This window comes from Balearica regulorum, chromosome Z (genome assembly GCF_011004875.1).
Source record: "Balearica regulorum gibbericeps isolate bBalReg1 chromosome Z, bBalReg1.pri, whole genome shotgun sequence".
NCBI lineage: Eukaryota > Metazoa > Chordata > Aves > Gruiformes > Gruidae > Balearica > Balearica regulorum.
In genome coordinates, this window is record NC_046220.1 from 79,119,148 (window position 1) to 79,134,044 (window position 14,897).

Consider the following 14,897-nt stretch of genomic DNA (forward strand, 5'->3'; position numbering starts at 1 on the left):
GATCAACTTCGTGGCCTCCTCTGGAGTCGCTCCAACAGCTCCATGTCTCTCCTGTACTGGGGCCCCCAGAGCTGGACGCAGTACTCCAGGCGGGGTTCACAAGAGCAGAGTAGAGGGGCAGAATCACCTCCCTTGACCTGCTGGTCACACCTCTTGTGATGCAGCCCAGGACACGGTTGGCTTTCTGGGCTGCAAGAGCACACTGCCGGCTCATGTTGACCTTCTCATCAATCAACACCCCCAAGTCCTTTTCCTTAGGCCTGCTTTCAATCCATTCCTTGCCCAGCCTATAGTTGTCCTTGGGATTGCACTGACCCACGTGCAGGACCTTGCACTTGGCCTTGTTGAACTTCGTGCGGTTTGCATGGGCCCACCTCTCCAGCCTGTCAAGGTCCCTCTGGATGGCATCCCTTCCTTCCAGCATGTCGTCCCCACCACACAGCTTGGTGTCGTCAGCAAATTTGCTGAGGGTGCACTCGATCCTGCTGTCCGTGTCGCCGACAAAGATCTTGAACAGTGCTGGTCCCAGTACCGACCCCTGAGGAACACCACTCATCACTGTTCTCCACCCGGACATTGAGTCGTTGATCAGAACTCTTTGAGTGAGACCATCCAGCCAATTCCTTATCTACCGAGTGGATAAAATAAATAGTCTGTTTAGTCTCTTTGTGACTTCAGCAGTTTCCATAATTATTTATTTTTAACTTTTTTAAAAAAATATATTTATAGATTTACTGCTTAGTATCAAAAAGATAAGAGGAGCATTCAGCTCAACTGTCTTTACCTGTGTGGAGATTTAATATGTAGTTCACACCAGTCTTCTAGATTTTAAATACAGTTAATGACTGAGATGATACACATTTTGGGAGGTGACTTATTTTATCAGTCTTAAGCATCTGCTGGGTGGGATGAGATTTTTGTTTTCACTTCTAAAATCATATTGATTTCTTGTCTGAAGGCAGAATAATGAACTGCTTCAGCTAAAAAATTTCCTTGCAAATATCTTGATTATACAAAATTTTCGTAAGAGTGAATATTTTATGTGAAAAATGTCAGCTATTCATTGAGGTATTTTTTACTCCTATTCTCAGTCTTTTCTATTCTGTCCCCAGTCCGAAGACATTCTTGTGATCACATGAATGCCATAATGCACTGGTTCTTCTGACAAAAGAGGGCATACTATGATACGCCTTATTTATTTTGGCCTGTGAGAAATAATGGATTATAGAGTTATGACGATATAATTAGATCAGATGCATTTATTAACAGAAATATATTGCATTGTTTGACAAAGGCAGTTTCGACTTTGTTTTTTTGTCAGTATTCAACACATGCAAAAGATTAAAAAGAATCCTGTGTAGATTACTGATTCTTATCAAACAGTGTAAAGTTGAAACTAAATGACAAGCGTCCTGGGATCCATTGTTAATGAACTTTTCAATTTAAAACAGACTTTTTTTTTTTTTTTTTTTTTATAAAGTTTCATTACAAGGAGGTACCTGGCAAATATACAGTTAAAAAAGATGGCTGTTAAACTTCAAGAGATGATGTAAATATTGCAAGTTCTTTTATGGATTTTCACTGACAAATATGCAAACCATTCATATTAAAATTACTCCTGTCAGGCCTCATGTCAATCATAGCCAAACTTAAATCCATCACTAGTTTTTGAAAATTCAGATGCATATAGTTGATTGTCCTCTTTTCCCCAAATTTTTGTACTGATGTCAGCTGGAATTTATTGAAGTGTTTTTCTGTGTTTGTTTGTTTGGGTTTTATCCTCTACCATTTCATTATTTTTGAAATCAGGAAATATATTCTCTCCACAGAGTTAGGTTGAATTGGTAAAATGTATGGCTGAAAAACATTTGAACAATTCTGGTTTTATATTTATTTTACTTCTTTTCCTCAATGCTGCTTGAATATTTTCATTGTCCCTTGAAAAGTAAAGCATATATTTACTATTGAAGCCTGATAATTTTTTGCCTTAATCTTTATCTCTTTCACTTCATACATATCATTGTCTTCCTAATGAGTCTTGAACAACTTCAAGAATACTTCTTTTATTAGCTTTTTGATGTCCAACACAATTTTGCTGTATCTATGCTTTTTTTTTTTTGCTTCTGTTGGTTATTAGTGGTTCTTCTTTCCTTACTGATTTTTCTGTTATCCTTTTTCATTCAGTATAGTGTAGCAACAATTTATTCAAGTTTAACTTTTGCTTGAGATAGAGCTTTTCAGTAGTTTTCTTATGTTGGAAAAGGAAAAGATATAGGCCTTGTTTATATTCACGTTCTGGATCTGTTCCACTCAGCTGACTTTTCTGCCTAATTTCCTTTTGTCCTTTATCACTGAAAACCTTAGTTATAGAGCTACTTTCATCCTTTTACTTAATTTTCACAGAATCAGCTTAAAATCATTCTATCCAGGGTTAATTTTCATGCCTGGCTTATCTTCTTGACTTACCACTACCAAATCTTACAGTAGGATCAGAAATCTTTCAACTCTGGCATGTGACAAATGTGTAGGTAGCTAGGATGCTATCACAGTGAAATTATGCTGAAGAAAAGGTATGGCCAGTACAATTTTGTTTTTTCACGGTGCTAGAAACGTCTCTACAAGTAGAAAAAAGAATAAGCTGCTCTAACCAGGATTAGTATGGGAGAAGGCTAATTGGTCTTTCACCTTATTTTTGCTGTCATTCCTTCAGGGATTAGGTTAAGCCTCAGTGTATGTTTCATCAGGGAATCATGGAGATTACACTTTGTCTCTCTGTCTATCATTCAGACACTTCCTCTAATGTTGACTAGATTTTTATAAGCCTCACAACTCATCATGCGGTTCCTTTTAGTCAAAATAGGTATATAATTTATGGTACCAAAGGCAGCTGTTAGGGTAATAGAATGCAAGGCGTGAGACAGTAACATGATTGCTAAATCTTTATTAAGTTTCCTGATTTCCCACTTTTCACCCATGCTGAGCCTCACCTTTCCTATGGGATTTTTGCATCTTTAAATTAAGAAGATGCTAATGAGGTGTCTACGAGTCTGACCTCAGACACATAAAGCATTCTGGGTAGAACTGAGATTGCCTACTATAAAGTAATATAACCCAAAGTCATGACCCGGTCCTTTAAAATAAAGCTCCACTCAATGACAAAATAGAACTGCTGTAGGAAAATGTCGGTTACTCAGCAAAATTTAAATGAGGCAGAGAGACCAACTCTTTTTCTTTCAGTTCCAGCTAGGAATCTTCCGGATATTGTAAAATTGACTATCAATGTGATATCTGAATGCTTAATTATTCATAGAATTTCCTGTTAGCCTAAAGGCCATGAGAAATCATTGTATTAATTCAGTATGGGATTCATCTCATACAGTTTCAAAAGACTACAACATCTGCAAATGGGATAATAGGACTTTCAATCCAGTACAACAAACAGAAATTTTTAGGGAATCGTTCCTTGGGCCTATGTAGAAGTTCACCTTAGGATGAGCTGAGCTATGCCCTAGAAATACTAATTTCTGGTTTTGACTACAAGATGGACTAAGGATAAGACTAACTGTAGATATCCATGTTTGTTCAGACAAATCTTACCCTTAACCTTCCTGTACAATCAACAGAAACAGGAAGATTCAAAGGATGATTCATCCCACCTAAGATCCATGTCTAAGAAAAGTGGAGTGAATAGCCATGTGAAGGTGCTAGTCTTTCCCTACCAAATATGCAGAAAACTCTTTTTACGTAACCATCTTAGACAAAATGCCCAATTTGTAGTTGATTAAAATAAGTTAATTGTATCTGAACTTTTAACTGCACTTCAGATCAAGACATGACTTCCGTGAAGAAATCCCAATTTTAATTCTAGGAACTATGCTTGTACAGTACATTCTATAAGGAAACAAAAACTTTATTTCCTTATTTAAAAGTGCCAGATGATGAAAAACCTACTATAGTTCTTGATCAGTCATTCTACTGATTTCTATAATTTTTGCTAAAAATGGATATTTCTTTGCAGAACCAGTTTGCCAAGTTTCAATTTTTGACCACTGGATCTTTTCAAGTTTTTCCTTCTAAGACTGAAGAAACTTCTATTATCACATTTTTATTCCTTCAGTGGATATTTATAGTCCATGTCTGGTTACGCCTTTATCTTCCGTTTGAAAAATTAAATAGAGCATGGAGTACTTCATTGCACATGGAGTACTTCATTGCACAGTGTTTTCAAACCTGTAATAACTCCTACAGAACTTTTCTGAACCCTTTCCAATCTTTTTTCAATATCTTTTCTGAGCTGCAGGTACCAAGACTGGACAGTTTTCCTGTAGTGGTCATACCAATGCCAAGTACAAACTAATAAAAAGATTCCTTTCTCCTATTTCATATATTTTCATTAATGTGTTTAAGGATCACATTAGTCCTCTGCAACATAACATCTCATTGGATCCCATTTCTGCTGATGAGATTCTCATTTTCTCCTTCAAGTCTTTTACAAGATCACAGTTTCTCAAGATAGAATTTTCCATCCAGTAAATGTAACTTTGATATTCTGATCTTGGGGCAGAAATGCAGCTGACTGAGGTGAGTGTAATTCTGTTCTATGCAATTTTCTGCTAGATCAGAATTTTAGGATTTTATTTCAAGAACTTGTTATATGAACTTGATAAAGTCCTTTGCTTAATTTTACACCAGGAATTAAAGGTGACCTTAATATGGTCCTAAAATCATTCCTCCTGAACATCTAAACTGTATGTTCAACTTTATCTTCAGGAGCCATCCATGATGATCTTGGAAACTCTGCTTCACTTCTGACTATGCTGGTCATATTCCCATATTTAGAATCATAGAATCATAGAATGATTTGGGCTGGAAGGGACCTTAAAGATCATCTAGTTCCAACCCCCCCCTGCCATGGGCACAGACACCCTCCATAAGACCAGATCGCCCAAAGACTCATCCAGTCTGGTCTTAAACAATTCCAGCGATGGGGCACCCACAACCTCTCTGGGCAACCTGTTCCAGTGCCTCACCACCCTCACAGTAAAGAATTTCTTTCTGACATCTAATCTAAATTGACCCTCCTTCAGCTTAAACCCATTACCCCTTGTCCTCTCACTACACTCCCTGATAAACAGTCCCTCTCCAGCTTTCCTGTAGGCCCCTTCACGTACTGGAAAGCCACAATTAGATCTCCCCGGAGCCTTCTCTTCTCCAGGCTGAACAACCCCAACTCCCTCAGCCTGTCCTCACAGGAGAGGTGCTCCAGCCCTCCAATCGGCTTCATGGCCCTCCTCTGGAGTCGCTCCAACAGCTCCATGTCTCTCCTGTACTGGGGCCCCCAGAGCTGGATGCAGTACTCCAGGTGGGGTCTCACAAGAGCAGAGTAGAGGGGCAGGATCAGCTCCCTTGACCTGCTGGTCACACCTCTTGTGATGCAGCCCAGGACACGGTTGGCTTTCTGGGCTGCAATCGCACATTGCCGGGTCATGTTGAGCTTCTCATCAATCAACACCCCCACGTCCTTCTCCTCAGGGCTGCTTTCAATCCATTCCTTGCCCAGCCTATAGTGCTTGGGATTGCGCCGACCCACGTGCAGGACCTTGCACTTGGCCTTGTTGAACTTCATGTGACATCCCGTACCAGGCCCTCCTTATTGGTCAGAATAAGGTCCAGCATGGTACCTCTCTTCGTGGGCTCCTCTATCACTTAGAGGAGAAAGTTGTCATCAACACATTCCAGGAACTTCCTGGATTGCTTGTGCCCTGCGTTGTCCCTCCAGCAGATGTCGGGGTGGTTGAAGTCTCCCATAAGTACCAGGGCTTTTGAACATGATGCTGCTCCTATCTGCCTATAGAGGGCTTCATCTGCTCAATCTGCCTGGTCAGGTGGCCTGTAGCACACCCCCGCTATGATGTCCCTTGCCCCAGCACTCCCTTTAATCCTGACCCATAGGCTCTCGGTGGGCTCCTTGTCCATCCCCAGGTGGAGCTCCATGCACTCCAGCTGGTCACTGACATAGAGGGTGATGCCCCCTCCTCGTCTGCCCTGCCTGTCCTTCCTAAAGAGCCTGTACCCTTCCATCCCAACACTCCAGCCATAGGAACTATCCCACCACGTCTCTGTAAGGCCAATAAGGTCACAGCCTTGCAGGTGTGGACACATCTCCAACTCCTCTTGTTTATTCCTCATGCTCTGTGTGTTCACGCAGAGGCATTTCAGTTGTGCTGCCGATGAGGCTGACATTGGATGGAGTGGCTGGAATTCTTTTGATGTATCTTCCCAGTGTTTCCCCGTTGGTTCCTGTTGCATCTGGAGACCCTGGCTCATCTCCTCCAGGCTTTGAGCGTGCTGCAGTGCATCCAGCACGTCTCTGAGCAGTAGGCTGAGGGCCCTTACCAGCACTCCTAGTTCTCCCCTATCTGAACTGTGCTTGTGACCTTCATATTCACAATAATCTTTCAAAGCAGAGAGCCCTTCATCAACAATAACGTATTTTTCTACTCCTAATTTTCTCTCGTCCTATATCCCTTCTCTGCTTTCCAATCTATCTAAAAAAAACCCTAATAAAAATAGCTTTAAAAAACCCCAATTATTGAATAATTTCCATAAATGTCCCACTTCACAAATAAGAACTGCAATGTGAGTAAGATTGGTTTGATTGCAATTTGGTTGGGAAAGGGCAAGCCCTGACTACAGGACTAGGAAGAGTAGTTCATGTGGCTTCAATATTCTGGAGGCAACTGTAAACTCAGTTTTAAACATCCATGTAGACTTACATAGTATCTCTCTAAGATTCAATATTTTAATGATGATATCTTACCTTACCACAACATGATTGCAGGGCTAAATCAATTAGGAGCTAGTGACTAAGAATTCACAGTGATCCAAACCAGGAATTACCTCCAAGTACCAAGCCTGCCTTGTGCAGCTGCTTTAACATATTTACAGCTTTCTGAAAATGATATGCATGCTGCTGCTTCTGTTTTGACCAGAGAGCACTTGAAGGAGATACTATGGTTTCCACTGATGTGGATGCTAATTCACATCTTATTGGCAGCTACTTAATGTTATCAGGTGTACTAGGTGAATCTTATTAAAGGATTAATGAAGACAGCATGTTTCTTCCTGCTTTTATTATTGCTCCATTAGACTTACAGTGCATCACACTTTTTCCTTCAGCCTCCCCTCAGCCCATGAAAAAGTCATAGTCATCCAAAACTAGTCTTTCCCTTAACCTGCTACTGATTTCAGAAAAATAAATCGTCATCAAAGACTTTCTCCCTCTAAGGAATGCTGCTATTTCCACCTCTTTTCCTGCTCATTTTCGTGTCATTGTCTCCATTGTCTAGCAGAACTCTTGGGATGTGACTTACCACAGGATACAGGGTACTACTATGCCCTGGCCCCGCCAGGCTGGGGTTGGAGAGCCCAGCAGCCTGGGCTGTGTTCCAGGGTAAAGCTGGAGGCAGCCATAGGGAAGCTCACCAGGCAATTCTTACAGGTACAGAGGCAGTCTTCCTGTCTTTTCTGCCCATAAATATCTAGGTCTTGATGACCTAGGTGACACAGCACGCACACTGGAGTGGGGAAAGAAAGTGGCACAACCAGTGAGCACCTTTCAGGCGCCTGGGAAAGTGCTCTTGAGGGATTTTCCCCAAAAGAACTTGTTTTGTCCCTATCTTGCTGGGTGACAGGCAGGGCTGGAGCTCTGCTGGAGAAGGACACTTGGTGGCTCTGGAGAAGAAGGGGGCATTGAAGGGGCATGTTTCACAACAGGCAAGGATGTGTATGACACAGGCACCCAGTAGCGTGTGGGGCAGGAGTCGAGAGAGGCTGGGGAAAGCCATGGCTAGGTCAGAGGGCTTCCCCACACAACTTGTGTCACTGTCTTTGCAGCTGACCCTATATGTCCCACATCATGTCCTGCTCCTGCCCAGATCTCTTCACTGTGCTGATTCCTGCCCCCTGCTCCCAGATGACCCCACATTCTGACCCTAAGGAGAACCCCTTCCCTAACCGTGGTGATTTGGTGTGCATATCTGTCTAGCTTTTAACGGATTTAGTCTAGAAGATGACGGGTCAGCATGAAAACCTGTCCTCGCTGAAGTAAATGGTAGACTGTCACAGACTTCTGGGGCACTCAGATCTCATCAGGAGTCAATATCTCATCCTGAGCTCCTGTTCAGGCACTAGCAATGGCTTAACTTTCTGCCAATCCACAGGCCCCTGGTATTAATGTTTATTTGTTCAATGATCTCACTGGGCTTTGTATTAACCTCTATGGAGGATATTTGCCTCCCCTCAGCTTTAGGCATCTAGCCTCTTTATTCATTTACTTTTAGATTCCTTTACAGATTATATATAAAAAGGTGATTTGTTCTATTTTAGGTACATACCTATCTTAGGATGGGATGGATCACCCTGTGGAAGTGTTTCTTCACAGAAAAAATTTAGATTACCGTATTAGATGTGGAAATTCAGGTGGTTAAAGGTAAATCTGGACTTACATGAAAGTCTGAGATACCATCTCTGGATTCTTTTATTCATCTGAAGGAAGGAATAACACCATCTACCCAGTACTAAGGCTTGATTTATGATTTCTAAGTAAAAGGAAGACAAGATTTTTCACCACTAAAATGACAGAGCTTCCTGTTCTCCCCAGAGATTACACTTGATCACTTAGTTTAAGTGAAAGATGGATATTTGCGGCCAAATGATAAGAATAACATTTTGAAATGCAATAAGCAATACCTATACAAACTCATATCTGGTAACTATAAAGAATGTTAGGTTTCTGAAAGAAACTAAATAATGCAGCCAGTCTGACCCAAGAGATCACTTCTTGTCACAGCAAAGAAACCTCTGATGTGGGCTCCAAAGGCATCATGACATTTAATGGAGAGATTTTTAAGTTTTGCGTGAATATCTTGCATCAAATGATGCATCATCACTTTCCCCCATAAAGGTATCAGCATAAACTTTGTGCTGTTATCAAAACTCCGCAGATTGCTGGTCTGCTTTTTGAGACTCCTGTTTCTTGATATGAAGCTTCCATGCCGCCCAAAGCTTAACTGCCTGGATGGATCTCATCTCTGGTACACTGTGTTGTACAATTCAAACACATGCGCTGTCTGAATAATGCCGCATCGCTCATTTGCTTGCCTCCCACCGTGGTTCAGCTCTCATCATCAGCTTCAAAAAAGCACACAGCATGACATGCTTTTTTGCATTTGCTTAGACTGCAGTGGTCAAGCTGAACAGTGAAAAGTCTGTGCCAGTTCTTTTCTGGCATTTGGATCTTGTTGACTGCCAGAGCCTGTAAAAGAAATAATCTCCCAATTGAAGACAGTTTGTGGTGGAATATGGTGATGGGGTAATTGTTCGAACAGCCTCATTTGTCTTTCAGAGCCAGAGTTTTCCACTGTCAAAGTCACTGATTATCAGCTCAGCCAGCGTAGGAGGCTTTTTTCCCCCCTCGAAGCTACAGGACATTGAGTTCCATAATTGTTTACAGTCAAATGCCTATGCAATAGTTAATTGCCTTCTGTAAGCTACTTGGCGAGTGGAGCAAGAGGAACGGTTTGATGAGTAAAGCTAGAGTCCAAAACACTGTGGAGCTTGCAGCAATACGATCCCTGCTGATAAGAAACAAACACGACTGATTCTGTGTCATTGTTTTTTTGGCTGCATCAGACAAGTTTTGGGAAAGTTATTGTCTCCTAGCAGGCGGTGTAATGGGCAAGCACAATGTGCTAGTTCACCAGCCTTCCGTCTCTAAACCCAAGCTCAAATTCTGGCTCTAGTTATTCTTCAGGATGACTTTAGTACTTCCCCATTTATGCTCATTTCAATGCCACAGTGGCTGGCACGGGCAGGCAGAGTTTGCTTCAGGTTGCTGCTGAGGTACCCAAAAGCAGTCTTGGAATAACTGTATGCTGAAGGCCAGGACAGAGGTGTATCAAGAGCACATGTATGAAGAGACAAGGGCCAGACCAAGACAGAGACCAACAGGCAAGTTTTGGGTATAAAGCACCAATACATATGCAAGGGTGCAGTCCTGGCGTGGCAGAGAGTTATAAGTCAGGACTGAAGTGTATTATGTCTCCAATATGATTTTCAGAATGGGCAGAATGTTTTATAGCTTGATCAGAAACAAAAGTCTTTCTTAATTACAAACAAATAAACAACAAAAAAAATCTGTCTTCTTTTTATTGTAGCACAAAGCTGTGTTCAATCCTGCAGGGAATGTTTTTGAAGATCAGGGGATTAGCTATGTTATTACGTACCCTGAAACCTGAATTTCTTTAAAGGATTTTTCATGCTTGCTTCTTCTGAAGAATGTTGCAATTTACTAAGAGACCGAGGAAGAAAAACAAAACAAATTAAAGAAAACTTAGGTGCAAAATAAGTCCTAAGGTACTTTTTAATGGCAAGTTAATATAGGCATGTAGTTAATACAATGATACTATTTCTAGAGTAAAAGGTATTTAAAGATATTATATCTCTTGCTGGTGTTAGCTAGATAATAGGACCACATTTTTAAAACACTTGTACATATTCTTAGCATTAAGTAATTAGGTAGTTCCATTATTTTTATAAATATATCATTATTTAGTTCCATAGCTTTAAGCATATTACTAGTTTCATTACAATATTAACTAAATTCAGAGTAGTAATGGACATAAGTAAAGCAAGCTATTATGTCTTTTCAGGAACTAAATTTTACCATTATCATTGTACAAAAATCCAATCTTAGATGGTTTGAGTAAATCAATAATTCAGTTAGTAGAAGTTAAAAATAAAAACTAAAAGCTTGTTATAGATTTTTAGAAAATAGTATTTTGTTCCACTTATTTTTGCAGAGGACATATTTTTTAAGATTTTTTTCAATTTATTTTCTAAAAACTTAAAAGTATGAACTTTGATTTAAATTTTAATATTATAAAGTAAATGTGTGACTTTTTTGAGTAGTGGGAATGGATTTTGGAGAACATAAAGACAGTAAGAAAAAGCAAATACATTAAAATACCAACAGTCCTTTTGCCAGGGCTGGATTGAAAAATGAAAAATTATTTCTTTTCCAAAGCATTTCAAAGAAGGCAATTTTTCATTCATATTTGCCAGTGGGAGCTTGTTACTTTAATTCTCCTATGGAAATTACTCCTAGGGAAACCTTTATATCTAGAAGAACCCATTTCAACCGTTAATGTTTTCCCAAACTGACTGGGAATTTAAACCATCTGTTAACGCTCAATAGAAAGCATTGATTTTATTTTTGTTAATTTTTCACTGTTTGGGAATTTTGAAATGACAGTGGGAAAAAAAAATATTTGAAGACTCCCATCAAAATTACTTTGACTTTCAATTTGGCTACTTGCCATCATTAATCATTCAACTCATTATACGGAAATTCTCCATTCTAATGATAGTCCTACTGAAGTAGTGTCTTAGAATGTATATGTTTACAAAAGCCTGTGCTGGCCAATACTTAAAAACCCCCAAATTTTGGAAACTTCTGTCATTCTAGATGATAAAAACCCCATAAAAGTAACTGCTCAATAAAGTTCTGAAAAGTAATAGAAATAATTTTGGGCAAAATTGAGTTGCCTGAATATGGAAGTCTAGTATCTTTTAACCCATTTTGCAGCAGTATCTGGATGGAGGTGGGATAACTTATGATTTCTAAAGCAAGAGATCAGTATTTGGGCAACTGAATCACAGTCCTAAAATCCATGACTTTGAAATTACTTAGGCACCAAAAGTCTGTTGAAATCAAAGGGAATAAAGCACTTCAAAGGTTTAAAAGATTAGGCTAAGAAGCCTACATTTCATAATTTTTCACTGATATTTAACAAATACATTTATAAATTATGTAAATACAGTGAAAACTTGGTAGCTGGAATTTTGGTTTATTTGTCCTCAGAACAGTTTTGGTCACATTAAAGACTTAAAAAAAACCCCACCCAAAACCAAAACCAAACCCCAAAAATACTAAACCCAAAAAACCTGGAATAACTTCATATACATTATATACACATTTCTTCTTCTCTCTTTTTTTTTTTTTTTTTTTTTAATCTGGGACATCTCTATTTTGTACACCACAGAAATAGTGTGTAGATTAATTTTTTATCTACTTAAACATTTTGAGCTGCAAGTCACTATTGTGGTGATTTATGGCAGCTGCTCTATTGCCAATCTTAACACAGTATTTTTCTTATTACTTAATTGGTCTAGTAGTGCTTTAGCTATTAGTTTCTTAGTTCTGAAAATAGGAAACAGGAGTTTTCTATTACAGATGCTTGGCTAATTAGTTCAGAGTCTGTCTAATGGGGACTATTAAAAATGCAAATAAGGAGTGATCAAATAGGGCAAAGTTTTGTCCTGACAGAGTATACTAATAAGTTTCTGCCAAAATAAATACATAAAATGATGGAAGAGAATCAGGCTTCAGATGGCACCCTTAACTATAAAGGGGATGGCACAAAGATAACACGGATGAAAGCCAAATACCTTGTGACATTTAAATTTGGATATAGCTGTAAAAATATACCTTGGGGGGGAAGTGGAGGTGGGGAATCCTGCACTGACTTTATGGTAAAGGATAAAGAACAACAGTAAGTCAGCGTTTCTCTGCCTGAGCAGAGCTGATTCATAAAACATCAAAAGGATGGGCCATGAAAACCTCACATTTTTATCATTGCATTATATAAACATGTACATTCATGTAAGCAAGAAAACAAAACAAGGTGCTATGAGGAAACAACAATGAAACATTCACAGATTAGCCTATTTCTTATTTCTTTGTAAGATGACAACCATTGTAGCAACTCTGCATAAGTTGTCTCACACACTTTGAATTAAAAAGATTGGAAAAGTTGGCATAAATGACCTAAAAATTAGACCTATAACTTTCATGATGCAGTGAATATACTTTTCTTCAGCGTCTCAACAAACAAGTAGGAAGGAGCAGAAGTTAACTGGATGGCAGGAAAATCTTATTTGCAATTCAAATTAAGAACTATTAGAATAATTTTATTCACGTTAGATAATGTTACAGACATGAGGACCTTTGTGGACTGCAGCGTGTTAATCAACTTAGACAATAAGCTTGGTAGAATTTGCATGTTATGACTTGTCCAGAAAAGAAATAGTATCAGTCAGGTGTCCTGCAAGGTTTCCTGACTATATATTTCAGGGTTACTTTTCCTTAAAGAGAAAATATTTCTAAATGAGAAGCAATTCAAGACAGAAGGAGAGAAAAAGTTTAGAAATGGAAAATCCTCAACTGCAGCAGGACTAGCATGGAAGGAAACCTCAAAGGAAGCAGTAGGACTGCTAATAGACAGAATGGACCTTTGCACTAATTTGGGACTATTTGTATTTTTGCTTTGGTGAGTTTTATCTCACCTTTGCTGCCAACTTCATGTAGGTCTTCATGCTCTTATTCCATTACTGAGATGCCTTTTTACTGACTCCCATGCTATTATGAAAAACGTTTTGACATATTTCCCTTATCTTCCTTTCTGCTCTGCTCCACATTAATCCCAGTCTAATGCTTTACTTCTCAGTGGTCCTTTATTTGTTCCCTATTATTGTTCCCACTCATCGGACAGTCTTACTGATTTCCTCCTCCCAGTGCTACAGCGGGATTGTCATTTACGTGAGTGTCATATGCTGAAACCTCAGGGCCAGATTCCTGCCCATTAGCAAGCTGCCTTGCCCTATTTAAAAAAGGCGTTTGGTGTCCTGCCTGTCTTCTAAATAGGCCTCTTGCTGGCTGTAGCTCCTGTTGGAAGTGTCTGTCTCTGTGCTGATTAGAGCCTAGACTGAACATTTGCTAGGGAGGTCCAAGACAAACTTCTTTATGCACAGGGTAAGTCATGCATAAGATTGGATCCCAAAGGTAGCAGTACAATCAGCAATAGTTTATATACAAGTTAAACAAACACTCAGAGGGGAAACGGCTTTACGGGGTGTAAACATGAGCAGATAACTAGGCTCATGACCTCCTTTCCTTATAAAATGTTACTCTTCAGCTATGGTCATGAGCTAAGTGACTTTCCCTTCAAGACTTTTCCTTGAGCATTTGTCCCTCTGGATTATTTTGATGACTTCTCTTGAAACAAAAGGAATGGGATCTGGTGGATTTGGGTGGAAAGGCCCGTAATGAGCAAGCTGTTCCCTCTAGAGATCACAAATGCTTTTCTGACTCCAAAAAGGCATATGGTGGCTTTCACAGGGGACATGACCTGCGTTCACTTAACAGTGTTTAGCATGCCATCATCTTTCCCTCAATTCTTCTTGTTAAAGCTCTTCTACTCTGTTTATATTTCTCTACATACACACACATATATAAGGAAATGTGCTGAATAACTTGACAGTAAAGTAACTAACACACTTAATTCAGAAAGGAAACAGTTCAGAATAAGCAGAAAAGAAACTCAAAATCTCAGTGCCCACATATCCTATCTTCTGGGCTACCCCAAGATAAGAAGCTTTTGCTTTCTCTGACTTTAATCACAAGTCCCAGTGGGGAGCTAAGAAAACTTCTGTGACAAAAGTTTCCTCTACACTGCCATATCTTCATGAAAAGTTTCAGTTTTGATGATTCATCATTTTCACACATACACACAAAAACACATTGTGTTGAAAGATTTCTGACCAGCCCTAGTAATGAATCCATCTGCTGCAGTCAGTGAACACAATTATGAGACAAATCACCCATCTTCAACTGCAAAGCTGAAAATGGAACCCTGTTTTTTTGCCTTAAAGAAAAAAAGAGAGAGAAAGAAAAGGCACAGACTGTTAACTTTTGATCTTCAGGAGCTTTTTACTATCCTTTATTAGCAGATCACTTATTCTACTCTCCTAGGCATGGCCCAGCTGCAAGAGACAGA